This window comes from Pan paniscus, chromosome 6, assembly GCF_029289425.2.
Source record: "Pan paniscus chromosome 6, NHGRI_mPanPan1-v2.0_pri, whole genome shotgun sequence".
NCBI lineage: Eukaryota > Metazoa > Chordata > Mammalia > Primates > Hominidae > Pan > Pan paniscus.
The window spans coordinates 144281081-144307630 of record NC_073255.2 but is presented as its reverse complement, the minus strand read 5'-3'; the positions used below and the strand labels follow the sequence as shown (position 1 = coordinate 144307630).

The 26550-nt window shown below is 37.1% G+C and overlaps 1 protein-coding gene and 1 pseudogene across 2 annotated transcripts in view; one reads left to right on the top strand and one right to left on the bottom strand.

Moving 5' to 3' along the window:
• COG5 (component of oligomeric golgi complex 5) overlaps nt 1–26550 on the top strand; it is a 362628-nt gene that overhangs the window by 99400 nt on the left and 236678 nt on the right. The gene's annotated exons all lie outside the window — the stretch shown is intronic.
• LOC112440487 (large ribosomal subunit protein eL43-like) lies at nt 14462–25007 on the bottom strand (annotated as a pseudogene).

Here is a 26550-nt window from a genome sequence, read left to right as displayed (position 1 = left end):
TTCAGCTGTGAAAAAACCCGCAGTATACAGAGCATCCACAGTCCCTTTGCCAGGGACTTGGAGGGCAAGGTGAATTTTCACTGATATCATGCTCATACTGCTTGCTGCATCATGGGTAATACAGTTCTTTGGTTTGGACCCAGGCATCTTACATCTTATGTTGGCATCCATGAAACAGTAACAGGCTAGCTTCACAGCTTATAAATAGGGTAGAATCCCAGACCCTAAACAATTTTTGACATTTTTGGCTACAAGCATATGATGTTGACAGAGATATGGTTTCCTGTAAGAGAAAAAAAGCTCTTGTGGGCTGGTTTAGAGGATATGAGACCAGTAGCGAATGCTCTTGTTTAAGTGGTGGGGTAGTAGTACAGAGTAAGAGTCTCCTAACGACCTGCCTGTTAATGAATTTTTTGAGGCTAAGCAGTGAGGGGTGGAAATGAATGAAGCTTCTCAAATAGTGCCTTGGTTATTGCTCACTCTCTAGGCTGGAGGAGGAAAAATTATTATTATATCAACAAAACAGCAAGCCTCAGGGCCCTAAGGCAAAAGGCAGTATGGCTGTAGCTGCTGAATGAAGGGCTTCTGAGAGCTAACATAAAAGATGTCAGCAATGAGGATGTGGAGCTTTGGGTAGACTAAGTATATTATAAGTTCGTTTGTGGAGTCTGAGTGGGCAGCCACTTGAAATTGAATGTAAATGCAGTCTTGCTGACTGGTACATAGCTGCTCTTTTACTTTGTGGACTCCCATTTTTCTCTACCCCCTCTATTCTAACCTCAGCTGCTTAAGATAAAAGCCAAATATGGTAGGGAACCTCAGGGAGGGAGAGAAATTCAGACTTTTTTTTAGCTCTGTTGACTAGAGATGCTCAATTCGCCATCCTACGTGGTCCTGTGGGAAAAAAGCACAGTAGGTGTCAAGGTAGGCTGAAGGCACTGAGGACTGCAGGGTGGAGTTCTAGCAGCATGCACAGGGGCAAATTAGAGACCCCTAGGCCCAAGCACTTCCAGGAGCACAGCGTCACCCTGGAGTGAGAAACCAAAGCAGAAGAAAAGCCTTCCCACCACCACAGTCCTCTGCAGAATAGATTTTCCCCGCTACCTTGTCTTCCCCATGCTCCTGGTTAGGAAATAATGTAGTCTCCTGGCAGCTATGGCTGTAGTCCCTTTTGTGCATATGTTAAATTCCTTGGTCTGTGTTCCTACAGGGGGTAAAACACTCAAATTTTAAAAAGCTAAAATGTAGATGGAGCCTCTGGGCCTATTCAGTGTACTATTGTTTTGGGTTCCTCTGCTAAATGTATAATTAGTATTGATAATTTTATGTTCTTACACTATGAATACTTATAGATTTAGAGGAGATTCTCCTATTCATGGGCTGCTGCATGTAGAGAGGTGTTCCCCTGTCCCCTTTCCCCTCCCTGGGTGATTCAGCAAAAATAATGTATCATCCCAGGAGGGAAGAAAAGAAAATCACAACTTTGGTTAAAGGCTCCATGACTGCTGGAGAACTCAACCATTTCCCAGTACAGCAGTGCCACCTGCCTGACCCAGCTACCAAGTGCATCTCTTTTGAAAAGGCAGATACAGCTTTGAAAAGGGATGCAGCTGACCTGGCCTTAGTATCATTTTGGCTTTCCGTGAAGTAGAACCTACCCCTTTTGGGGAAAAGCTTATTTCTCACTTTGCCACCTGAAGCAAAGCAATTGACTCATTACTGCCCTGGATTTAAGGAATTTCTTGTAAATACCTGGGCCTGTTTCACTTACAGTTCAGCCCAATTAAAAGCTGATGCAGTTGTTCAGGGTCAGTGCCAGCTACAGAAAAGTGAGAGTGTGTTCCATCACTCCATTCTTATAGCTTTGACCAATATGCCCCTTGATTAACCTTTTTATATTTTTACTGGCTCCTGGCCTGTTGCCAATAGCCTAACCTTCAGGTCTGCTGTTAGAAGACTAACAGATTTAAAACAACTTTTCTTCGGAAACAAATTATAGTTGCCAGTCAGACAGTCTGGCTTACTCAAACCTGTACCTCCCAGATTGCCATCATTTCTACCTGGATTCGTTATTGTATCAGATATGGTAATAAATCCACTATAATAGTCTGGGCAATCATTGTGTCCTGGTTTTTGGGAATAGGGACTTCAATCAGTGTCCCACCCCTGCTTCCGCTTGTAGGATGAATTCCTTTTCCTCCTTCATGGCTAAAGATTTTTTTTTTTTTTTTTAGGCATTTTTCTTCTCCTAGTTCTAATGTGTTTTCAACAGTGCTCAAAGCGTATTGGGGTTGTTGCCCTTCCCTCTGGGGTTTAAGGCTCCCCTCTGACCCCTTACCCCCCATATTAAAGATGGTAGAAAGGATCCAGCCTGGACTTCATGCTTTCCCTCAGTGGCTTCATGCTTCCCTCAAGCCTGCACCATGAGAAATGCTTTCTCAGGCCTTTCACCATACACTCAGTCTTTTTGTGTATGCCTGTGAACATCTGGTGAGATCTTTGCAAAAGTCCATGAATGGGTATGAATTCCCTTTGTGTCTGTAGATCCTCTGGCTTCTATATTTTCTTGTGAACACACACTTAGCCTTTAGCAATTCATTAACGGTTTTGACTGAATTATTCTTACTGATGTCTAGTATTGTCTTCCCCAGGTACTCAAGTGCTCACATCCCATGTGTCCTGCCTTTCATTAGAATTTGGATTGGTTGGTTTCCCAGTAACTGCAGCACTCTGATGAGTTCAAGAAGTTTCTATTTGTAGATCATTTGTTTTTCCCTTGTTCTTTTTTGTAGTTACAGTGTGAGCTATGTTCTATCCAGCTTCGTGCATCTCATATGGAAGCTGGGATTTTAATTGATATCACAATGAACCTGTCTATCTGTTAGGGAACATTCACACCTTTGTATTGAGTCCTCAGATCTTTAAACATGGTATATTTCTCCACTTATTTAGGTTGCTTTAATTTCTCTTGGTAATATTTTGTAATTTTCAGTGTAGAGGTCTCACACATATTTTGTCAAGTTGGATAGTGCTAGACTCATAACATTTTTGATACTATTACAAACAATATTTTAAAATTTTGATTTTGTTTATATAAAGAAATACTGTTGAATTTTGAATATTGAACTTAAACCATATGATTTTGCCAAACTCATTTATTTATTCTTTTCTTGATTCCTTACAATTTCCTTCTTACAGAATTATATTTGAATAAACAAAGGTTTATGTCATCCTTTTCAATCTTAAATCTGTTTTGGTCTTGCCTTATTGCCGTAGCCAAGACCACAAGTAATATTAAGTAGAAATGGTGAGAGCAGACATAACTGCTTTTTTCCATGTCTTCAGGGGGAAAGTATTCAATCTTTCATTATTAGGTTTGATGCTAGGTATACGGTTTTTATGGATATCATTTTTCAGGTTGATAAAGTTTCCTTCTTTGTTGAGAATTTTTATCAGGAATGCATATTACATTATTTAAGATTTTTTCCATTTAATGAGGGTTCATATGGTTTTTCTCATTTAATCTAGTAACATGATAAATTACATGGATTTGTTTTTTTAATGTTAAGCCAACCTTGCATTTTTGACATAAACCTATTTTGATAGTACTACCTTTTCAGATATTGCATGGTTGTATCAACAATTATTTTTAAAAAATCTTTTGCCTATGTAGTCATAAGGCCTATTGGTCTGTCATTTTCTTTTATTTTAATATTTTGATCTGGTTTTGGAATCAGGACAATGCTGGACTCCAGTGAGTTGAAAGATGTTCTTTTTCTCTAATTTTGAAAATGTTTTTGTAAGATCAGAGTTAGTCCTTTCTTAAATGTTTAATAAAATTCACTAGAGAAGACATTTGAGCCAAGAAGTTTTATGTTGTTCAAAGTTTTAAATTATAAATTCAAATTATTTAATAGATAATAGATTCATATTTTCTATTTCTTCTGTGTTTTGATATATATCTTTTGAATAATCAGTTTACATTTAAAAGTTGCTAAATTTATTAACATCAACTTGTTTTTAATATTTCCTCATTGTATTTTAATTATCTGTAGGATCTGTGCAGATATCTTCCCTTTCATTACTGATATTTGACAATTTGTATCATCTTTTTTTCTTTTTGAGTTTGCCTACAAGTTTACCAATTTTCTCAATCTTCAGAAATAATTAGCTTTTGATTTCTTTGTTCTTAATGAACAATGTTGTTATGTTCTTTTTCTGTTTTATTGATTTCTACTCTTTAGTATTTCCTTTCTTCTCTACTTTGGTAAAAGTTTCATCAATTTAAATTTTTTTTATACATGGTTCAGTATTGTTTTACCAACATTCCACAACTTTGGATGTTTTATTTTATATCGCTTAGTTCAGTATGCTTTCTAATTTTCCTGAAGTATCTCTTTGCTGTTACTTGGGTTATTTCAAAGTATGTTGTTTTTTTTTTCTTTTTGAGGCAGAGTTTTGCTCTCTCACCCAGGGTGGTACGATTACTGCTCACTGTAGCCTCGACCTCCTGGGCTCAAGAGATTCTCTCACCTCACCCTTCCAAGTAGGTGGCACTACAGACATGTGCCACCAGGCCCAGCTAATTTTTGTATTTTTTGTAGAGACAGGGTCTCACCGTGTTGCCTGGGCTGGTCTTGAACTCCTGGACTCAAGCAGTCCTCCAACCTCAGCCTCCAAAAGTGTTGGGATTACAGGCATGAGCCACCGTGCTCGGCCAAGTGTATTTTTCTAGTTTTTAAATACTTGGTGATTTTTCAAAGTTTTTTGTTATTGGTTTCTAATTTAATTTCATTATGGTCAGAGAACATAATTTGTATGATTTCTGTTTTTTTAAATTTGTTTAGGTTAGTTTAATGGCTCAGTATATAATCTATCTTGGTGATTGTGCTGTGTACTCTTGAAAATAATGTGCTTTCTCTCATTGTTAGGAGTAGTGTTCTATAAATGTCAAACAGGTCAAGTTAATGATAGTATTGTAAAATCTTCTCTAGCCTTACCGATACTGTTTTTACTGTTCTATTAACTTTTTTTTTTTCCCTGAGCCAGAATCTTGCTGCATCACCCAGGCAGGAGTACAGTGGTGCTATCACAGCTCACTGCAGCCTCAACCTCCTGGACTCAGGCAATCCTCCTTCCTCAGCCTCCCAGGTAGCTGGGACCACAGGTGTGTACCACCGTACCTGGCTTTTTTTATTTTTCCCAGTAGATATGGGGTGTCCTTATGTTGCCCAGCCTGGTCTTAAACTGCTGGGCTCAAGGATCCTCCTGCCCTGGCCTCTCAAAGTGCTGGAATTACAGTCGTGAGCCACCACACCTGGCCCTGTTCTATTAACATTTAAAATAAAGATAATTTTTTTTTTTACTGAAAAAAAGAGTTGTGAAATCCTTGCCTATAATTGCAGATTTGTCAGTTTTAGTTTTTTGACTTCATCTGGTTTTTGTTTCATGTGTTTTTATCGGGTGCATGCACATTTAGGATTGCTATGAAATACATGTCTTTGTGCTCAATGATAATCCGTTTCTCCTGTCAGTAAAGCTATTCCAGGTTCATTCTATATAGTTTGCATCATATATATAGATTATTTTTTAACCTTCACTTTTAACTTAACTTGTTTATTTTTGAGGTGTATTTTCTGTTGATAGTAATGGTTTGTTCTTGCTTTTTAAATCCAATTTGATTGTTGTCTTTTAATTAGAGTGCAGAGTATTTGCATTTAATCTAATTTTCATATGGTTAGGGTTACATCTTCTGCCTCTCATTTGTTCTGTTTGTTCCGTGTATTCCTTGTTCATTTTTTCTGTTTCCTACCCTTTTTTGGATTCAGTAATTTTTACATTTCCATTTTACCTTCTCTGCTGACTTATTGGCTGTATATATATAATAATATAAATGTGTGTGTATATATGTACATATAATATATATAATATATGTACATATATTTGTTATATATACATATAATGTACATGAAGTACATGAATTCTCACTCTGTTGCCTAGGCTGGAATGCAGTGGAATGATCTTGGCTCACTGCAACTTTGACTTCCTGGGCTCAAGTGATCTTCCTGCCTCAGCCTCCTGAGTAGCTGAGACTACAAGCACTTACCACCACACCTGGCTAATTTTTGTGTATTTTTGTAGAGGTGGAATCTTGCTATGTTGCCTAAGGCTGGGGTCTTCAACTCCTGGCCTCATGTGATCCTTCTGTGTTGGCCTCCCAATGTGTTGGGATTACACATGTGAGCCACTGCACCTGGCTTAGCTATATTTTTTAGTTTTCTTGTTTTAATGGTTGTTTTAGGTTTTTTGATATACATGCTTAACTTACACAGTCTAGTTTGAAGTAATAGCACATCATGTATAATGTTAGAACCTTACTATTAATACAATATAATTTCTATTGGCCCCTTCCATCTTTTCTGCTGTTTTTTACTTCATAGTACAGTGTCACTATTTTTGTTTTAAATAGCCAGTTATCTTTCAGTTTTTTAAAAAGTTTATGTTTATCCGCATATTTGCAATGGCATTGTTCATTTCTTTTTGTACATCAGGGATACCTTCTGGTATATTTTCCATCAGCCTAAAGAACTTACTGTGACAGCTTTTGTAGTGCAGGGTTGTTTGCAACAAATTCTTTCTGTTTTTCTTGTCAAAATATGTTCTTTTTGTCTTCATTTTTGACTTTCACTCAATAATAGCTCTATACAGACACTTTATTCTTCCATCATTCAAAAAATGTTTTGTTGTTTTATGGCATGCTTGGTTTCTGATGAGAAGTCTGTGATCATTCTTATCTTTGTTCCTCAGTTCTGTGATGTATCTTCTTTCCTCTAGCTTCTTTTAAGAGTTCCTCATTATTTCATTGTTTTTATAATTTTCATTGTGATGTACCTTGGTGTAATTTTTTGTGTGTACTCTCCTTCCTTGCTTGGGGTTCACTGATATTCATGGATCAGTGTTTTTGTTGTGGTTGTTGCTGCTATTGTTATTTGTTGTTTTTGTTTTTTCATCAAATTTGAAAAAATTATTTCATTGTTTCTTCAAATACTTTTTTTCCTTAGAACATTATTCTCTTTCTAAGACTTCAAAAACTCCTATTTTAGACCGGGCGCAGTGGCTCACGCCTGTAATCCCAGCACTTTGGGAGGCTGAGGCGGGGGGGATCACGACTTCAGGAGATCGAGACCATCCTGGCTAACATGGTGAAACCCTGTCTCTACTAAAAAATACAAAAAATTAGCCGGGCATGGTGGCGGGCGCCTGTAGTCCCAGCTACTTGGGAGGCTGAGGCAGGAGAATGGCATGAACCTGGGAGGCGGCGCTTGCAGTGAGCTGAGATTGTGCCACTTGCACTCCAGCCTGGGCGACAGAGTGAGACTCTGTCTCAAAAAAACAAAGAAACAAACAAAAACTCATATTTTAGACTTGGTATTTTTCCCCATGTCATTGATGCTTTTTTTTTTTTTTTTTAGCTCATAGCTTTAATTTGTTTGGGTAGTTTTGGTTGCTCTGGTTCCTGTTTCATCACTCTTTTTAATCTTTTATAGTGTCTGATTTGTTGTTAAGCCCCTCTAAGGAACTTTTCAGTTCAAATATTGTGTTTTTCAGCTCTGGAAAGTTTTATTTGATTAATTTCTATAGTTACAATTTCTCTCTATTGTATTCATGTGTTTCTTTAAATCTGTGAATATACTTTTAATAGATATTTTAATATCTTTGTCATGTAATTTTGTCATCTTTTTTGCATTCTAGTATTTCTAATAATTTGTTATTGGGTGCTGGTCATGTTGTTGGAATACTATGAATGGATTTTGTTATCCATTCATGAATGTTGTACTTTGTTCTATCAGGCAATTAAGTTACTTGTGGATCAACTTGATCCTTTCACGCTTGTTTTTAAGCTATGTTAGGGCAGCTTTAGAGGAACATTTATTCTAAGGCTAGTTTAGCCCTACTGTTAAGGCATACTCCTTCATAGAGCCATATTGAATGCTCCTGTTATTTAATGGTATCTCCCTTTTTAGCATTCCAAGCTAGAATATTTTGCAGTATCCTGTGAGTTTGAGAGTTGATCAGTTTTGCAGATTTTCTGGTAGTGGTTCTTTGCCTGGCCTTTTTGAGTCTCACTGTGTACATTTATAACTTAGTATTTCTTTGAAGATTCAAGAGTCCCTATATAGAATTTTCTGGTACTGTTTCTCTGCTTAGCTTACCTTTTTTCTGTTATTCTGACCTGAGAATTCCAGCTTTCTCAGCCCTTCCTTAACTCAAATTTGTCCCTTCAACTAATTGAGTTCGTTGTGTTTACTGAGGTTTTCCCCTTACATTATAGGGGAAAGTATATTTAGCCGGAAGCTAAAGTATATTTAGCTGAAAGCTATATTTTAGGGATCACAGTCCTGCATTGCCTGCTGTCTAATATCTGAAAAGAGTAGTTTCATAAATTCTGCCCCATTTTCTAGTTGCTAGGGTAAATCCTATACCAATTATTCTGTTAGGTTGGAAGTAGAAGTTTTAAATCTGTTTTTACAACTTAATTGTCATGGCACTTCTTTTAGCAATTATGAACTACCTTGAGGCATTTCTTTTACTGGTATCTTAAAGTTATGTCTTAAAGTTATTGAAAATCTTTGGTGGTGGTTTTACTTTTTACTCCTTGTTTCTTATGTTAGAACCAATAGGTTAGCAATATTCTGAATCATGCAAATCTGATTCTTGATGTTTAAAATATCTGCTCTGGGCCAGGCACAGTGGCTCATGCCTGTAATCTCAGCACTTTGGGAGGCCGAGGCAGGCAGATCACTTGAGGTCAGGAGTTCGAGACCAGCCTGGCCAACATGGGGAAACCCTGTCTCTACTAAAAAATAAAAAAAAAATTGGCCAGGTGTGGTGATGTGTGTCTGTAGTCCCAGCTGCTTGGGAGGCTGAGGCACAAGAATCGCTTGAACGCGGGAGGCAGAGGTTGCAGTGAGCAGAGATAGCACCAGTGCACTCCAGCCTAGGTGATGGAGTGAGACTCTGTCTCAAAAACAAACAAACAACAGATCTGCTCTGGACAGTTTTCTTTCATAAATGCTTCCATAATTTTTTTGTTGTTGGAGGAAAAGATGTGCTGGAGAAAAAAATCATAAACTATACAAATTTATGCCCTATGATCTCTAGTCATTTCTCTGTCTCTCTCTCTCACAGGTGTTATTATATATACCATCAGTTAGCAAACTTTTTCTACAAAAGGCCAGATAATAAATATTTTAGGCTTTGTGGGCTGTATATAGTCTGTGTCACATATTCTTTGTTTTCTTTTTCAACCTTTTAAAAATGTAAAAACATTTTCAGCTTGAGGGCTGAGACCACCACCACTTTGTTCCCATAACCTTCCCCTTTCATTTTTACCAGGAGACCTTACTTCTTACTTTATTGCAAAAACAAATAAATTTTATCAACTTTTTGCTTCCTGTGCATCTCATCTAAAAGCATATCTAGACCTTCAATTATTTGTCTATCTTTCATTCTTGTGTTGAGGGAAGATAGATGCATGTCCTTTCGTTTAAGCCTAAACCCACTTTGTGGATTCCCCTTCCATATTCATTCACACGTTGTTCTAGTTTGCACTCCTATGTATTATCTTCCCTGACTCTTCCAGCTATACTCTGTTAACATGCTCTGTTCTCACTTTATTCCTGCTGCTTTAAATTTTGTATTCATGCCATCCACCACGACAGCTTATCTTATTATGTACTTTTAGTTGAGTTTAAATTGCAAATGGAAAAAATAATGGTCTTTAAACTGTAATAAAGTACTTAGGTATAAGGTGTTTTACATACTCATTTCTGAGTCAATCTTGGCAACATTTTCTTTATTTCATAAATTAACAGCTTTTTTTCCTCCAGTGACAACATATTAAGACATATTAGAACATCTCAAGCAAAAATCTTCTGCGATGGGGAAGGAAATACTCTCTAAAAGGCAAAATATCAAGTACAGATTTTTTTTTTTTTTAATTTTAGGAATCAGACTAGATCTAGGCACATTGTGTTGCAGGCATCACCTCACAAATCTGCCAACGCATGTCTTTTCTGAGCTTCAACACAGCTGCTGTCCTAACCAGCAGCTCTCCTTTCCTCTCCTTGATAGTGGTTTGCATTTTGGTGTTATGGTTTATGTTGGGGAAGAAAAAATACAAAAGAATCTCTTTTTCATTTTTCTTATGATACTATGGGTTTAAAAAACTATAATGTGAGTTAAGTAGCAGTGGCTTCTTCAGGATCATCCTTATACTAAGAAACACAAAGGGCATTAGGTGTTTTAAATATAGATGAGTCCATTTATATAAAAAATACTTTAAAGAATAAGATTACTTGTAAAGAATAAAGACATTAAAAAACTACATGTTCTTACAACAATTTGTTCTATTCTTTTTTCCCTGTAATACAGTTATTCCTCCCCCGTTCCCCACACAACAGATTTGTAATGTAAGAATAGAATCATGGTGCAGCCTGCAACTCCCAGAGGTAAAACACACAGTACTAGACTTCCATCTGTAGATTTTACTTTTCAGATTTCATATTATTTTCTCAGAGTTAAATTCAAATTTAAAATCATTTAAGATTTCAAGGATTGTATTCATGTTGTTCTTTTAAGTGGTTTCATCATATTGGATTCTGTGTTTAGATATTTTATTAAGCATAATTTATTATTTTTCAATTATATACACTAGGCAACTGCTTGTGTCTTAAATTTTAATTGCTTGCTTTTGTCATATTGAATTAGTTTTGAAATAGTCTTTTACTGTTGAATATTTCCCTTTTGATGAACTTAAAATAGTATCATTAATGAATTTTTTATCTTTTTGAGTAAATTTCTTATTTGTTTTGATTTGGATATTTCACATATACAAGCATAACTCAGAATTATTCAAAATTGAAGAAATGTGGTATGAATCATCTGAAGGATCAGTAATACAATAATTTAATATTTTTAAATTCATGTTTGACATTGCACTTGGATTTGGAAACATTTAGCCTAGAATAAAGACAGTTTATTGGTATTATAATAGCTGTGTTAAGTATTTGAATCTTTTGAATCACAAATGAACTCTTATACTAGTAGAATCAAAATCTGTGCCATATTGTGCTCTCTTTTTGAACATGTGATGTAATGAAGATATTTCAGATAAGTTAAAAATACCATTGTTTTACTAGCTTTAGAAAGGAGACCAGTAAAAGTGTTATTTGACTGATGTAATCTGGGGGAAATTGCTCTGTGAAAACATTAGGTGATTTTGCATTTAGATTTTGACTGTTCTTCCTCGTTATAGAAGATTCTTAATTTATAGTAACTTGTTTATTTGCTGAGACAAGAGTATAAAATACATTTGGTTTTGCTGATGTTCAGGAAGAGAGTCATTTAGCTAATGTATGAGCTTAGCTTTGCTTACTTACCCAATTTCATCCTTGTTAGTTATCTATATATTCCTCAGATTCTCATTATTAATACCATATGCAGCAACTCTCAAAACTCACATTTAAAAACTGGGAAAATCTTGAAATTCCTATTGTTTATATCTATTGAATGTACTATATTAATATGAGAGATTTAACTCCTGTACTTTCAGTTGTAATGCTTACTCACTTTTATTTTGTAGACATGTGACTATTGTTCAGATTATTTTGAAAATCACCATAGGAAGGTCTGATTGCTTGGTTAAACATTTAACAAATATTCATTACATTCTGTGTGTCCAAAACGGTATAAGGTGCTAAGGGAACAATGACAATGCATTTGTAGTTTAGTAAAAGATGCAGATGAATACACTATGATAGTATACAGTAAGTGCAGTACTAAAGATTAAGTATAAGGTGCTATGCAGTTACATAAGACAGACACTAGTCTGCAGGGAAATGATCATGGAAGGCTCTCCAGAGGAAGTGGATAAACTAGATATGAAGAATACTCAAGTATTTGCCAGATCAAGGGGATGGGTGCTTGTTCAGATTGGTGAAAGTGTATCATACAAAGAGACAGCCTTTCCTAGAAGAAATTAAAGATGGGGAATACAAGAAAAGAAGGACAGTTCATTAGTCCGTTTTCACACTGTTGATAAAGACATACCCGAGACTGGGAAGAAAAAACGGTTTAATGAACTTACAGTTCCACATGGCTGGGGAGGCCTCACAATCATGGGGAAAGGCAAGGAAGAGAAAGTCATGTCTCACATGGATGATAGGGGCCAAAGAGAGTGCTTGTGCAAGGAAACTCCCATTTTTAAAACCATCAGAAACTCCCATTTTCAAAACCATCAGATCTTGTGAGACTTATTCACTATCAAGAGAACAGCATGGGAAAGACCCGCTGGCACGATTCAATTACCTCCCACCGGGTTCCTTTCATGACAGGTGGGAATTGTGGGAGTTACAATTCAAGGTGAGATTTGGGTGGGGATGCAGCCAAACCATATCAGACAGGGAAGCGTTGAGAGATAGGGCCAAATATTATATGGCCATCCAAGCCATATTAGGGAATTTCAACTTTTACAGGAGAGCATTGATGACTCCAAGGGAGTAATGTAATCCGACTTGTATTTTAGAAAGATCACTCTGACAATAATGTCAAATGGATTGGAATATTGGGAGCATAATTAGAGATAGGGAAGTCCAGTATGCCAGGCAAGAGTTCATGGTGATAAGAATTAAGGATGGAACAAAGTAATGGGATCTGTTTTAAGGAGATATAGGAGCAGTGAGGTGTGGTTAAAGAAGTAGGGCTGACTTGCAAAATTAAATGGATAGTAGGTCTACTCACTGAACCATTCGTAGGAGGAATGGTTCTGTGAGGGATAATTATATGTACATAATTAATCCTTGAACAATGTGGGGGCTAGGGTTGCTGACTCCCCATGCAGTCAAAAATCCATGTATAACTTTTGACTCCCCAGAAACTTAACTGCTAATAGCCAATTGTTGACTGGAAGCCTTACCAATAACATAAATAGTTGATTAACACATATTTTGTATGTTATTTGTATTATATACTGCATTCTTACAGTAAAATAAGCTAGAGAAAAGAAAATGTTATTAAGAAAATGATAAGAAAGAGAAAGTATATTTAATGTTCATTAATTGGAAGTGGATCATCAAAGATTTTCATTCACATCGTCTTCATGTTGAGTCGGCTGAGGAGTAGGAGGAAGAAGAAGGGTCGGTTTTGTCTTAGGGTCGCAGAGGCAGAAGAGATGGAGGAGGTAGAAGAGTAGGCAGGAAAGGCAGGCACACTCAGTGTAACTTGACAGAAATACATGGCAATTTCTGTCTGACTTTTTTGCTTTTTCATTTCTCTAAAAATGTTTCTGTATGGTACCAATCCTTTCATCATTTACTTTAGTTTCAGCACCTGTAATATGGAAGGGTCCATGTTATAAAAGAAGTCAAAAGTAGTCTTGAATAATTGGAACCATTCTGCTAGATTGTCTAATGTCAATTTGTTTTCTGGCACTGCTTCTTCTACATCTTCTTCCTTATCTTCTGGCACTGGTTTGGAAACACTCCTGAAACCCTTCACCACTGCCACCTTTTTCTCATATCTATGATCTCTTTCATGGTTTCTTTGATTGGCTCTGCTGTAAATCCTGTGAAGTCATGCACAACATCTGGATCCAGTTTTCTCCAGCAGTAATTTATTGATTCAGGCCTGATGGTTTTCATGGCTTTTTCTGTAACAGCAATGGCATGTTCAGTGGTGTAATCCTTCCAGACTTAAATTATGTTCTCTCTATTGGAGTTCTCTTCTATAGCATTGACAGCCCTTTCCACAGAGTACCATATGTAATGAGCCTTAAAGGTCCTTATCACACCAGATCTAGATGTTGAATTAGAGTTGTTGTGGTTGGGGCAAGTAGTCTACTTTGATGCCCTGGATGTTGAACCTCATGGGGTTCTGGGTGGCCAGGGCATTGTCTGATATCAAAATAACTTTAAGGCAAGGTACTGACTTCAGGGACAAACCAACAGTGGAAGCAATTAAGAAAAGGTGTTCTCGTTGTCCAGGCCTTCTTGTTGAACAACCAAAAGACTGGCAGTAGTGTTTATCTTTTTCCTTCAAATCTTGGGGTTAGTAGCTTTAATAGATAAGGACAATCCTCCTGATCATAAGCCCAACTGCATTTGCACAATACAATGGAGCTAGCCCATCTCTTACTGCCTTAAATCCTGGTGCTTGCTTTTCTTCCTTACTAATAAATGACCTTTATGACATGTTTTTCCAGATTAGGGTACTTTTGTCCACATTAAAAACCTGTTCAGGCATATATCCTTTCTCCTCAATGATTTTCTTAATAGCACCTGGGAACTCATCTGCTTCCTCTTGAGCAGCAGAAGCTGCTTCTCCTGTTACCTTGATTTTTTTGTTCTTGTTACATAAATTAAGCCTTTATTCTAGGCTAGTGTTGTCTCAAATGATAGAGCTTCTACTGGCCTTTCAATTTCTTCAGTCTTCTGATGGCCATCTTTGCCATGTTGGTGGAAGTGGCATTGTAGATCCAGGCACCATCAGCTACTGTTTTCATGTAGGAACCACAGTGTAAGATCCCTACTGCTTGTTTCTTCATCTTGGTTTAGCCACAGAAGGAGCAGGTGTACTTGGCAGGATGGCTGATTTCAGTTTTCTTCAGTGTTTTCCAGAGGGAGGCACCATAGCAATCCCATATTTACCAGTGATTTCAACCTACTTGGTGAGTTTTAGCTATGTAGCTGTGAACTAGACACAAGCCCAGAGAGGACTATCTTGATATTTTTAAAGCCACACCCCTTTCTAAACTTATTAAACCATCCTTTGCTGGGATTAAATTCTCCAGCTTTAGATCCTTTACCTTCTTTTTGCTTTAAGTTGTCATATGACCTCACTTATTTCTTGAATCATATAGCTGTGCCTTTTTTATAGCAATCATGCACCCACATAAAAGCTACATTTTCAATATGAGATAAAAAGATATTTTGCAAAAAGTGCTGCTGTAGCTGCAGCAATGGCTTCACAATTTTTCTTTTCTTTTTTTACAGTGGTCCTTATGCCGGATTCATTTATCTTGAGATGGTGGGCAACCATAGCTGCAGGTCTCAAAATTCAGCACATATCAAGCAATTCAGCTTTTTCTTGTAATGTCCTGTCTTTTCTCTGCTTCTTGGAAACACTTCCAACAACATCACTAAGGGCACTTCATATGAGTCCTATGAAGTTTTTCAAGGTTTATGGTATTGCATTAAAAACTATGAAAAATAAGTGAGAACTGCAAGAGATCACTTTCTATTGTGATAACACAATACTGGAGAGAGACAGACTGCTCAAGTGAAGATGATAGCATCACTTAACATTTAAGGGGATAATTGTAACACTTGAGATCACAGCAATAGCAAAAGGATGTGGCTACCAAATTGTTACAGTAGTACAGTATGTACTACAGTTAATTTTTCTGTTTTCTTTTACTTTAAGTTCTTGGATACATGTGCAGAATGTGCAGGTTTGGATACATGTGGAGAACGTGCACGTATACATGTGCCATGGTGGTTTGCTGCATCTATCAACCCATCATCTAGGTTTTAAGTCCCGTGTGCATTAGGTATTTGTCCTAATTCTCTCCCTTGCCTTGCCCCCCACCCTCTGACAGGCCCCTGTGTGTGATGTTCCCCTCCCTGTGTCCATGTGTTCTTATTGTTCAACTCCCACTTATGAGTGAGAACATGTGGTGTTTGATTTTCGTACTACAGTTAATTTTGTGCAGTTGTGATTTAATACCACATCTTTATGTTTGTTTACATTTTTCTCAACTGTGAATGGTGCCATGTATGGTCTGCAGGTGTTTTCATGAGTTTTGATAAATTTTAATTTTTATAATATATTTGTGTATATTTTATGGTAGTGATAAAATAGACTGGTATCCACATATATTTTATATATTCATGACATATATTTTTCTTAATTTTTTTGATATTTCTAGGCTGTGTGGTTCATCTGCAAGTTTTTTCAAATTGTTGCATCAGATCTCCAAAAAAATTTCCAATGTATTTATTGGGAAAAAAATCTGTGTATATGTGGACCTGCACATTTCAAACCTATTCAAGAATCAACTGTACTCTGGGACATGTTGAATTTGAGGTGCTTATTAGACATCCAAGTGTAGAGAGCTAATAGGAAACTGTATATGTGGATTTGAAGTCCTGGAGAAAGAAAAGGGCAGAAGACACAGATCTGAGAGTTGCCACAAAAGGGGGGAAATAGGACAGATATCCTGAGGAATTCTAACATGTAAGGGGTGAGCATAGGAAGAGAAGACCAAAAGACTAACAGGCATTAGCTAGAGAGGTGGGATGGTATGAAATGATGGAAACTAAGAAAGCATGGTGCTTTAAGGATGAAATATCAACATTGTAGATGAGAGTTGAAGAGTAGCCTTAGGATTTAGCCAAAAAAAAGAAAGAAAGAAAAAACATGGTTGGTGACCTCCGCAAGACAGCTTCAGGAATATGGTAATCACACAAGTATTGAGATCAAGGTGAACATTAGTGTGAACTCATTTTTCATATGCCTCTTTCAATGAAGAAGTAATTTCAGCTGTTCAGCAATATAACATTCCATGTTTTGGGGGAGGAGGGTGTCAGTAAGAATATTATTATTATTTTTGAGACAGAGTCTTACTCTGTCATCCAGGCTGGAGTACAGTGGCATGATCTTGGCTCACTGCAACCTCCACCTCCCGAGTTCAAATGATTCTCCTGCCTCAGCCTCCCATGTAGCTGGGATTACAAGCGTGTGCCACCACGCCCAACTAATTTTTGTATTTTTAGTAGAGATGGGGTTTCACCATATTGGCCAGGCTGGTCTCGAACTCCTGAACTCAGGTGATCCACCCACCTCAGCCTCCCAAAGTGCTGGGATTACAGGTGTGAGCCACTGTGCCCGACTGTCAGTAAGAATAAAATTAATTTGTGGAAAGTTATTTTTGAAGACTTTATAATCCAAATAAAAGCCTGATTTATGAAATGCTGTAACCTGGAACTTTAGATTTTAAAAGAAAAAGAGAAATAGATGTCATAATGTAGCTTGAATTTGAAATAACTGGGATTTAATCTAAACTACCAATGACCTGGAGTTTCATCTTATAGATAATATATGGTTATTGACAGAGTATTATGAGATACTGTATGAAAAATGCTATAATGCCTATAGCCTCTAATATAATACCTTGTCAAGTATGTGTGTTTGTATGTAAATATGTGATATACTGAACACCTTATATATAACTATATCCTGGTTAATAACTTCAGGACACTTTTCCTCTTCGTATGTATATTATCGTGTGACAAAGTGAAAGTTTAAAACAACAAACATTTATGAAATTACATCATTTCTGAAGAATAATAGCCCCCTAAAGATGTCCATGTCCTATTTCCCAAAACCCCCAAATATGTTACATTATGTGGTGAAAGAGACTTTGAAAATATGGTTACAATTATGGACCTAGATATGGGCTAAGTAATACATGAGACCTTAAAAGTGGAGAACTTTTCCCAGCTGATGTTGGAAGAGATGAGTCAGAGAGGTGAGGCAGAAGGGTGTTCAGAGAGATTCAAAGCGTGAGATGGAAGTAGGGAGCTATGAGCCAAGGAATGTGGGTGGCCTCTAGAAGCTGAGAATATCCCCCAGCTGACAGGCAGCAAGGAAACCAGAAAGTCAGTGCTGCAACTACAAGGAACTGAACCTTGTCAAAAACCTGGCTGAATCTGGAAGCAGTTCTTTCCCAGAGCCTCCATTAAGTAACACAGACAGCCAATACCTTGATTTCAGGTTTGCAACACCCAGAGCAGAAAAAGCCAATTGAGCCCACTGGACTTCTAACCTACAGAACTGAGATAGTAAATTGTATTGTGTAGAGCCACTAATTTTGTTGTAATTTGTCATGGCAGCAATAGTTAACTAATGCAAAGGGGTGGGAATCCAGAAGTGGCTTAGCTGGGTGATTCTGGCTTAGGACCTCTCATGAGGTCGTAGTGAAGTTGTCAGCCAGGGTGTGACTGTGGTGGAAGGATGTACTTTCAAGCTGACTCACATGGTTGTTGGTAGGCCTCCATTCCTCACCATGAGGGCCTCTTTCCAGGGCTGTGCATGATGTGGCAGCTGACTTCCCAGTGTGAGTGGGGAGAGAGAGAGAGAGACAGTGAGAGCATGTGGGTACACAGTATAGAAGCCATAATGTTTTTTATAGTCAAATCTCTAATATGATGTATCGTTATGTTTGCTGTATTCTGTTGTTCACGTGGACCAACCCTGGGATAATAATGAATTACATTACAGAGGAATGTGATTACCAGGACGCAGGGATCATTGGGGGATCATGTTGAAGGCTGGTTACCGTAAGTATGTGTGCCTAAGATGACAAACTGTCAGTTCCGTATTACCTAATTAGCCATATATAATCCCAGGTCTGCAGTGTAATTTTAAGCAAGTTATTTAGCCTCTCTAAAACTCCAGTTATTCATTCAAAATTGAAATAGTTGAAATTAGTTTTATGTGTCAACTTAGCTAGTTTAAGCAAATAAGGTGTTTCTTAAAGGTCTCAGGACTTACTATTTTTGAATATGCGATTTGAAGATTAAGGATCTTGAGATATTTTTGATAAGTTAAAGGAATGGTTGAATATAGAAGACTATCACTGATTTACCTTGTCTCAGATTATTCTTGAACTGGTCAAGTTTGTCATATCATGTGAATATGGCTGCTCCCTCTGTAATGACATGGATTGTTCCTAGAGCTGCTGAGTGGTGCCTTTATTGCAAGGGGCACTATTCTCAATGAGGTCTTTATGAGTGGCACTTGTCAAGTTGTGCAGTGGGCAGTCTGTGTATCCCTACACAGTGGCCCTGTATTTATGTATTTTTGACAATTTTAGGACTTAAGTCTGTAGGTATAAGTGTCTCTTTTGTTTGTTGGTGTGTCTTGTAGCATAGTGCCTAGTGCATGATTACTCAATAAATATTTGTTAAAAGAATGGATGAGTGCATGAGTGAATGGTTGATGGGGCAGTATCACTATTCAACTACTTAAATGCTTTTCATCGTATACCATTCTTTTAGTCATCACAATATTTTTTATTTAATTTTATATTGTGATACCAAGAAGATTCTATTTACACTAAAGAATGAAATAGAACAGTTTGTAAGATAGTGGAATAAATGAAGGCATAAGTACTTGCTAGCTAGTTTCTGATAGATTAAGGCAATTTTCCAATTCATCTTTCATTATATAAGTCCAAAATGGATTAACAGTAAACCTGTTTGTAAATAGTAGTCTCTTATGTGTTGAAGAATTGCTTTCAGTTTGTGTATGCTCATCATAAGTATAGAAAAGTTTAATAATCTTAAGTATTTTATGGGCGGTATGCAAGATAGTTTAGTTGAAGAATCTTTTCAGGAATATTTTAGTTGAGGATATTGTATCTTGAGGAATTATGCTATTCTCTCTTACTTAAACCTTTAGAAATGTGTATGGTTTTAAGTAAAAATTTAACAAAGACCTAGGAAGAGTGTGTTTTTGTAACTCCACTAATATTTATTAGCTACATTTCTACAACATTTTTTTTTGAGACAGGGTCTTGCTGTGTTGCCCAGGCTGGAGTGCAGTGGCCTAATCACGGCTCACTGCAGCTTCGAGCTCCTGGGCTCAGGAACTCCTGGGCCCCTGGAAGCCCCTGAGATTCTCCTATCTCAGCTTTCCAAGTTGCTGGGACTACCAGTGCCCGTCACCACTGGTATTTTTTGTAGAGACAGGGTTTTGCTATGTTGCCCAGGGTGGTCTCAAACTCCTGGGTTCAAACAGTTCCCCCGCCTTGGCCTCCCAAAGTGCTAGGATTACAGGCATGAGCCACTACACTTGCCCTACATTTCTGCTTATTAGTTTCAGTTATAAGAAATTATGAGGGTATGTGTGTCACAATCCAAAAAGAAGTACTCTTTAAGACTGATGCTTTTTTAAATTGTATTTTTGGTCATCCAAAAGAGTTGTGTTACTCAACTTCAATTCAATTTTGATGTGTTTCTTATGTGAAAATCGCTATTCTTTTATTACAGGAGAGGCATAGTCCTTGCTCTTTAGAGTTTATGATATAGTATTTGATGATTTGGGATATGTAAAACTAAGAGAAGTATAAAAATAACTTTAATATGATCAGTATTCAAAAAGAGATATTAACAATGTGCTATGAAGGTTCAAAATAAACCATATTGTTTGAAGAATTAGAACAAGTTTCATTAAATAAAGTAGGGGGTGAAAGAACAGGTATAATTCTGAAAAGCAGGGTTGGAGTGGCGAAAACAGTGTAAGAAAACTGCAGGTATCTTTCAGCTTATAAAATCCTGAACCATTTGGCCTGTGCAACTTTTCATGGCTAACTTTTTACTTTTAATTATTGCTCTGAGCGATGATAAGATGGACTTGAATAATTTAAACTCTGTAAAAATAATACTGAATAATTTAGACTCTATTGTAAAAATAAATTATATGATTAATTTGCTGCTCTATCCTGCAACCAGCCAGTTTACTGAGGATAGGAGAATTGTGGTAGTATTAGCTAGACTAGAGGATAATACAGAATATAGAGACTTATAGAACTGAGAGGGACATAGAGAGACCAGTTAATTCATCATCCCCGTTTTGAAGATTAAGAAACAACAGAGAGATAAGTGCCCAGTTTTCTACACATATTTACTCTGATGGAACTGTTCCTGTGTAAGTCTATGTCTTTCAACTGTCAGTCCATTAGGACTATTTGAGGTAGGCGTCTAATTCATTTTTGTTAAGGTAACTGAATCTGAAATATTTAATTTGTGCAGAATCTGTAGATTCCTACAAACAAATCAGTCCAGTGCTTTCCCTGCTTTCTGTGTCTCTTACTAGAGATCTCATTTATAGCTCACCTAGAAGACGGTAGAGAATATATGAAATATATAATATCAATTTGGCTGTAGGAGAGACTGTGAGTGGGATGGGTAGGAACATAAGTATGCCAGTTGGCATAAGTCCTTCATGGCACAGAAACATGAGGAAAAATTCTAAACTATGTTGATAGAGGAAGAGATTGAGCCCACCATAAATTAAGATTAGGATTTTAACAAAAAAAATATTTCTGGGCTGTCAGCAAAGTCATTTACATTTTTAGTTTTTATTAGCATCACAATTTAAAGTCTCTCCTCTATCATAATACTTCATTACATTAGAGATAATATTTTGGCCTGAGGTATTTTTTGACAGCTTTATTAAGATATAATTAACATATCATGTAATTCACCCATTATAACTTGTGCAATTCAATGGCTTTTAGTATATCCAGAGAGTTGTGCAATTGTAGCCATAAACTAATTTTAGTAGATTTTTATTATTCCCTGAAACCACTTCATACCTATTAACAGTCACTCTCCTTTCCTCCCCAAACCATGCAGTCCTAGGCAACTAATATTCTAGAACCAATATTCTGTTTCACAGGTTTGACTATTGTGGATATTTCATGTAAATGGGATAATATAATATATGATCTTTTATGCCTGGCTCTTTCACTTAGTATATATTTTCAGGGTTCTTTCACATTGTAGCATGTGTCAGTACTTCATTCTTTGTAATTGCCAGATAATATACCATGTATGGATATACCACCTTTTGTTTTTCTTTTCATCAGCTGACAGACATTTGGGTTCTGCAAATATTTTCTCTTTTTCTGTGAATTGTCTTTTCTGAAGTAATTTTATTTTAGTTTAAAGGTAATACAATTTGAGAGATATAACATCCTATTTTCATGGACCTGCAGCAAGGGAAAACCCTTGATGTTGCATCTTTTAAACATTATTATAGACTCCTCTCAAGCTTGGAAAGAGATTAGGATGTATAAATTAAGGAACTGGAGAGTTATACTGCTAGGTCAGCTATTTTATTACAGTAGATTCCAGACTGTATCTCTAAATTCTGTTCTTTCTTTCTGGTGTTTCTTTTTCCAGCTTTTAAAATCTTGTATTTGTATTCTCTGAAACACATCTATTATAGCATATTATTGGGTCTGCCATCTACCCAAAGAGTCTGCAACCCTAAATTATCTCTCTTGGTGACAGATTACATGCTACAAGTTTCTCTTATAGACTTTTTTTTTTTTTTAGGTGAAATTGATTTAAACCTCAGATGAGACTGTATTTCCAGAAGGTAACATGTAGCCAGAGGCATATATGTGAAAGTAGGGAGGGAATATGGTTGACATACTGTTGGGCTGATGTTTACCTTTAGTGCATAGGTATTTTAAAAAAAAAAAAAAAACCTGTGGGTTACTCCTGACACATACAGCCATATCAAGCTTTCTCTTTTGTCAAGGCCAGATGTATTAGTCTGTTCTCACATTACTATTAATATAAAGAACTCCCTGAGAATGGGTAATTGATAAGGAGATTTAATTAGCTCCTGGTTCTGCAGGCTGTACATTCTTCTGCTTCTAGGGAAGCCTCAGGAGACTTATAATCATGGCGGAAGGCAAAGGGGAAGCAAGCATGTCTTACATGGCTGGCAAAAGGAAGAGAGCAAGGCCAAGGGAAAAGTGCTGCACACTTTTAAACAGCCAAATCTCTTGAGAACTCACTGACTATCACAAGAACAGGGGGGGATGTCTGCCACCATGATCCAGCCACCTCCCACCAGGCCCCTCCTCCAACATTGAAGATGACAATTCAATATGAGATTTGGGTGGGGCCACAGAGCCAAACCACATCACCAGATGCTTGGTTCTTGAAATTGTGTAAGATTTCTTTCCTTACCTTTTAGATAACATATTTGCTCAGTTCATGGATCATAGTTTGGGCTAGAAGGAAAAGAGCATTGCTAAACTAATGCATACCAATAGGTTTATTATTTTGAAGAATATTTCTATTTTAAAATGTGACTTATTAAATAAATCCCTGATTGATAGAATTTAAACTCTTTTAGTGAAGTGAATAACTTTGAGCAGTGGAGGAGATTTTTGAGCATTAGTCATTAAAATTTAGCACATATGGTCTAAGTAAATGCCAGAAGAGATACAAGTAATGTGCTGTGAAAATTCAGAAGATGGATAAGTTATTTACAATTTGGAAGGTTAGAAAATATGTTATGTGGAGCTGGCACTTGAACTGAGTTTTGAAAGATAAGATTTTATTGGGCTATTTGGAGATTGGGAAGGTGCATACACTTGGAGTCAGGGGAATAATCTTCTAGTTTGACTAAAATGTAAGCTCTGGATTACAGGTCAAACATTGGATTGAATGCACACCTTTATTTCTGCTCTCTCCTTTATGTTCACTAAAATGACAGTGAAGGGCTAAAAAGGCATAAACGACAAAAACAAAGAATGGAGACAAGTTAAGGACTCAGTCCCCTAAGATCGTTCCCACTGCAGATGGCAGTTATAAGTCCCAGGTTATCAGTAGTATTTCTCATCTACCTGCTGTAGATTAAGGGGTTTCCCACAACTCCCTCCTCAGGATTGGTAATTCTTTTTTTTTTTTTTTTTTTTTTTTTGAGACGGAGTCTCACTCTGTTGCCCAGGTTGGAGTGCAGTGGTGCGATCTCGGCTCACTGCAACCTTTGCCCCCCTGGGTTCAAGCCATTCTCCTGCCTCAGCCTCCCGAGTAGCTGGGATTCCAGGCTCCCGCCACCATGCCCAGCTAATTTTTTTTGTATTTTTAGTAGAAACGGGGTTTCACTGTGTTAGACAGGATGGTCTCGATCTCCTGACCTCATGATCCACCCACCTCAGCCTCCCAAAGTGCTGGGATTACAGGCATGAGCCACCACGCCCGGCCTGGGATTTGTAATTCTTTAGAACAACTCACAGAGCTCAGAAAAGTGCTTAACTTAATATTACTGTTTGTTGTTGTTGTTTTAAAATAAAGTATACAACTCAGGAACAGCCAAATAGAAAAGATATATAGAGCATAGTACGGGGGAAGGGGCACAAAACTTCACTTCCCTCTCCCATGGGTTGACCTCTCAGCACCTTGATGTATTCATCAACTCAGAATTTCTCTGAACCCTGTGGTTAGGGGTTTTTATGGAGGTTCCATTACATAACCATGATTGATTAAATCATTAGCCATTGGTGATCGACTCAGTCTTCAGCCTCTTTTCCCTCCCCAGAAGTTGGTGTGGGGTGGGATTGAAAATTCCAATCCTCTAATCATGCATTGATCTTTCTGGTGACCAGCCTTCATCCTGAAGCTGTCTAGTGGCCACCATCATTCTATTAGCATGCAAAAGACCGTCTTATTAGTCCAGAGATTCCAAGGATTTTAGGGGCTGTGCCAGGAACCTGATACAATATTTGGGACAAAGATGAAATATTTATTTTTTATTATATTACAACATCCCTCTCAGCTTTTTTTTTTTAACCAAGAAAAACAACCAAAACTGAACTATCATATAGCTGCTGAAAGTTGTAGTTATTTTACTGATTTCTGCTGAGGTGTTGAGAATTAAGACCAGAATAATCTTATGGTAATTAATTCATTCAAACAAATACATATTGAAGTTCTCCTATGTCCTAGATATTACTCTAAGCACTAGCGATACAACAGCCAAATTTCTGCTCTCAAGAAGATTAAAAGAATGTTTTAGGGACAGTTAGACAAGTAGATTCATACACAGTACCCTTTACTGATGTGGAGAATACTGAGTGAGGAGCCATTTTATGGGAGAAATAACAGTTCATTTTGGAAGTATTAAATTTGGCCTACCTTTCCACTACCCAATGATATATTAGTCAAGAAATTCATGGAGGATGTTGGGGCCGAGGATATAAATTCAGGGTAGACAGTGTGTCGATTACAATGATCCAAGAGGCTCAGCTCCTTCTCAGCAGAATCATAGGCCTGCCTCTCCCCTTTGCAAGTTCACCTTACCAAACTTAGACTCCTTCTCTCCTTCTCCTTCAGCACCTCCTGTTTTCTAATGTATCCCATTTTTGAAATGTCATTTTGGCACAAAACTTCTACTTCCTTTTGCCCAGTCTCTCAGACCCTGCTAAAGTACAAAATTGTCTTTATTTGCAGATGACATGATAGTCTACTTAGAAAACTCAAAAGGATCTATTACATTAGGTTATAATCTATTATATTTTACATAATTATTACATATGTAGTTAATATGGTTATGTTAAATATATTTAAGAAATATAATTAATAAAATTTAGCCAAATTTATGGAAATAAGATCAATTTATATAAATTATTTTCCTATATACTACATATAAAGTTATAAGTGTAATTTTCTAAGTAAAAGATACATTAAAGTAGCAGCAGAAAAGTAATGTATTTAGAAAAGAGCAGGTTTGGTGGTGGTAGGAACAAAAGCCTATTTATAATGGGCTCGAGAAAATGGGGAGAGCAAATCCAAATAGAATACTGACAACTTACCTGAGGAATTTTCCTGTAAAGTGCAGCAGAGAAACTAGTAGTAACTGGAAAAGGATGTAAATTTCAAAGATTTTTTTTTTTCTTTTATAAGCTGTAGGAATTGCATCATAGTTATATCTGATGGGAATGATTCCGTAGAGAAGGGAAAAATTGATGATGTAAGAGAGTGAGGGGAGCATTCCTGGAAGAATGTCCTTGATGAGGCAGGAGGGCATAGAACCTAGTGTACATAGTGGAGAGGTTGGCCTTATGGTAATGATCGTGGGATTGGGTAGCAGAAATTGGGTTGAACACAGGATCATTAGAAGAGAAGAGGTCAGGAAGTGGTGATGAATGGCATAGTTTGATGATATGAGATTCAAAGCTGGAGTTTTGAAGAGGGTGGAGGGAGAAGAGCCTGGAAATATCAGTAGGAAGCAAAGTGGACAACAACCTAACCTCCAGACCATGTGGTAGAAGGGATAAAGGAGAAAACATTGCCTACTTGAAAGACTGTAGAAGGAGAGCCAAGTTTCTGTTAGAACAAGAAGGTATGAATTTATTTTCTTCATAAAGCCTGTTTCTCTCTGATCTAAATTATATTCCTTCTCATGGTCTTTTCAAGCACTTAAATCGCCTCTAGTTTATAATTACTTCTTTGTAAGTACCATTGTTTGGTTGTAAACAGTATAAAGTCTCCCATACAGTAGCTTAACAGTAACAGATGCATCTTTCTCATGTGATAGTCCAGGGGTATTGTAGGGTAGGAAATATAACTTCTCAGTCCTCCTAAGTTTGTAGTTGGGAGAGAGTCCTATAACAAAAGACAGAGTAAGAAGAGAAAAACAAGCAAGTTTGCTAATGTGTGCAGTGCACATCACTCAGGAGAAACCTCAACGAAAGATAAAGCAGTGGCTTAAAACTCTGGCTTATATAACGTTTTTGACAAAGAACAATACATTTTAGAGAAGTGACAAGACAAAGAAAAGCAGTTTTAGGCTTCCAGAGGCGGGAAACCGTGGGAAGGTAAATTTATGGGAATAAACTAATGGAGTAAGATTTGTTTGCAGATTTCTCTGGTGCTGCCTCTGAGCTGGTAAGACTTGTCTCCA